Below are 3,903 nucleotides of genomic sequence, written 5' to 3'. Positions count from 1 at the left end.
CGTCTATAGTATATATATATATATATATATATATATTTCAAAAGCGAGCCCGAAATAAAGGGGTAATGAAATTAAATGTGAAAAAGAAATGAGGCATCAAGAAAGTCATCCTTATCATTTTGCTTTTAGTCTTACTGCTAAAGTGGAGAAGCTAACAATTTGGATGTCCTAAAAGGTATGTCACCTGGGCCATCTTTCATTGTTTCATTGTTTGTTAAGCCAATCTTACTACAACTTCTTCCTGGTAACTCTGAAATACGGTTGAATTGAAATCTTCAAACAGCAGTTGTTAATAACTGAAACATTTCTGGGCCAGTCTGATAACATAATGTTCATAAATTTTCTTTTAAAATTGACCCATGGCAACTGGTAGTTCAAATTTAATTGCTATCAATGAACCCTCTATTAATTTTGAATTTTAAAGTGATTTAAATTCATTATGTCTGTCGAGCTGTTAGAATGATAAATAACACTAAAAGTATGATGTGGAAGAATTTTAGAATCTTCTCAGAATTAATATACTTTAGCAATGACATTTTTTAGAAGACGCGAACTGTAAACTCTAAAAAACTCAGCAATTTTCAAAAAACTTCAATAACTTTTGATAATTTCATTCTTCAATGTTACTGTTATCAAATAACAATGCAAAATGCATAATGTGAGAACAGAAAACTGTAAATCTGCCAAAATTATAGGGTTTAAGTAGATTTAAAAAAAAAAAAGACGGAAAAGAAGACTGGAGCTAACTTGTGATGACAATCGTAGAATTTCAAACCATTCATGATGATTGTCAACCTGTCATATGTTGTTGAGAGTATTTATTATTTAGTATTTTTTTTAGATTATAAGAAAGAAAAAGCCAATTAAATCTTTTTCCAAAAAAAAAAAACAAATACAAAGAATATTCTCTAATTAAATTGATTTTTTGACGAGAAAAATTTGGCACGAAGGTAAATTGTAACTTTCTATGAAAAGCTTTTAACTTTTATTTTATAAATTAGCTAGCAAATACAAAGTGAAGGAAAAAGAGTTACCAACAATTATTTTGAAACTTTTTTCCTTTTTATTTTGGAAATGGAATACTTTTTTAATGTATTTTAAGCAATGTTTGTTAGCATATCTGAGAAAAATTCAATTTCACTACATTGAAACTAATTTGTCTTCACTAAATTCAAATCAAAATTTAAAAATTTATGTAATCAACCCATTTTTTTTTTTACAAATACTTAAGCGCTTACTTTTACAGGAAAGGATTGTGAAAGGATAGTAAAGATGATATTATAAAATAGGTATACGATACTAGCCCACTAATGTAAATTAGGCCTTTTCAAAATTTACCATTTTACTTTTTTGCTTTCCTGGTTGCTTAACACTAAATAATCAAGTTATCTTTCTTAATTATTTAGGAGCTTATAATAAATTATCTCTTCAACGAATCGCCGCAATTAAACGTCATTTATAGCTTAACTTAAACATAGCAAATTTAAGGCATTCCAATTTCCACTTCTTATTTCATTCCCTGTTGGTTTTTGGTTGGAAGATTTAACAATAAAAAAAATTCAACAATAAAAGTTCGAATAAAGTTTTTCTGAAACTCGTAAAAATGTTAAAAGTTTACCAATTTAAACTTGAAATTATTTATTTGAATTTTGCTTCTCGAGATATTTTCTACACATTTAACGTTTTTTACATTACTTATAAAGCAATTCTAATCAAATAATTATCACATTTATTGACAAAAAACTATCTTCTAATAAGCCAACATAACTATTTTTATTTCACAGATTGATGTCTGCTATCAATTCTTTGCCATACTTTTAATTAAGATGTATTAATTTTAGGCTGTAAGTAACAATTTTATGATTTTTTGTTGGACTAATAATGCTATCTTTTCCAAATTTTAATTGTTATTGACTTTGAATGTATTTTTTGTTTTCGGCTTTTATATTTTATACCTTTTCAGTCTCTGAACTTTGAACTATAGACAGATATATATCATCTCAATGATATCTTGCTATTCAAAAAATAAAAAATGAACTGAAAAACAAAAGAGGAAATACAAGGATTGAAATAGATTATGAAATTTTAAATACAAAATCATCCAATCCAACAATATTTTTCAGTACTCGTCAATATCTCTCTGTAAATGATGATAATTGCTAATGTAAGATTATTTTGCAAAATGCTTAGGATATGAATCGTAATTAATTTACACCTTTATTCCTCTTTAAAATCTAAAAGCCGGAAGTATCTACCAGCATCGATAACACTTTAAGATCTTTTTTCCTGGATTCTTATTAGTTTACAAGTTGATATCAGGTCCAATAATCCTGACGTTAATCAATAATTTTAATTTCATTCCTGATTTTGATCTGAAATTTTAAACAATTAAATTCAATACGCTTACTTTGGACAACGAAATAATCCCTGATGTTCTAATTTGTGATCTTAACGTCACTTTTGATTTTAGTCCTGAAATTTGAATAAATAATTTTTTGTCTAACCTTCAACAATAGAATTAATCATTTAGTGGTATTAAGGAGGAAAAGTGATTACTTCCTGATGGCGATCATAGGCAAAGGAAAAGATTATTCTGGAAAAAACGAAGTAATAGAATGATTGCAGTGAGATGGAAGAAAGGTCAGTGTCCATGTGATAATGACCAAATAGAAACTATGTTTTTTGAAAATTTGCGAAACTGAACTTAATGAAAAGTTTAAATTAATTGAAGTAAGGAAAATTTTTCTAGATAAATGTCCCGGAAAACAATGGATTTCTCAAAAATTTCGAACAAATTTTACGACCGTTTAAATAATGATCGTAAAAACAAAGGTCATTGGCAACAGTGTTCAGCAGCATTAAACTTTTATGACTGTTCGTCGACGTTGTAGCAATAATTATAATCACGGAACAATCGGTATTGAAAAGAAATGCTTTACCTATTACTGTTATCTTGCCATGTGACAAGCCAGCCGTTCATCATTATCCGGAAATTAATTAGCTAATAAATAGAAAAATCCACATTAAAAAGGTCGAAAAGGTCAGATACTAAATGAATTTCCCTTCCTCTTCATTTTCCCTACCTTTTTCGGCATGAACAGCTGCAGCAAGTTAGCAAGCAGCAGGCAGTAACCCGTTGAGAATTTTATTGGCTCGATTTATTGACCTGATATAGATCCAAACCAAATACATGGATGGTTTAGTAACAGTTTCAAAGAAATTCGCCGAAAAGTTGACATTTAAAAAAGAGTGAAAAAGCAGACTCGTTATGTTAAAAATAGTAGGAATGAGGAAAATTTTTTGAAATCTTAAATTTTTCACGTTTTGTTCTTGCCTAATTTACACTTTTTTTCCCAATTTTTTCTATTTACTGAATAAATTATCAATTTTATTATTCTCAAAAAAAGATTAACAAAAATAAAATAATATGGCAAGTTTATTTTATCCAAAAATCTTTCAAAATGTCTTATGAGACATTGAAGATTTTAAGTACAGTTTATTTATTTTTTGTCACTTGAATTATTTGTTGTATTCCTTTTAAAGTTCATATCAATTTTCCGCTTTCTTTTCACTATACCTGTCTCATTTGCTCATTCCTTCTAGTTTAGGTAGCACACCAATTTCTTTGTCCTTTTTTTTTATAAGAATAAGGAATTAAAACCTCTTCAAATTATTCCTTTCTATAAATAAACAACTAATTCGTAAACTCACTGAAATTCTAAAAAGGCAAATTTTGATTTTTATTAATAAACGAAAAAAGACGGAAGAAATGATAATCTAATTTCGATTATTTTTGCCTATTTATTTATTCAGATCACTTTTGGATATATATTGTCCATTTGAACCATTTTTTAAGCATTAATCCATGTTAATATCAGTTAATCGAAATTTTAAAACACTTTG

This window comes from Loa loa, assembly GCF_000183805.2.
Source record: "Loa loa unplaced genomic scaffold supercont3.13, whole genome shotgun sequence".
Classification (NCBI taxonomy): Eukaryota; Metazoa; Nematoda; class Chromadorea; order Rhabditida; family Onchocercidae; genus Loa; species Loa loa.
This window is presented reverse-complemented; position numbering follows the sequence as displayed.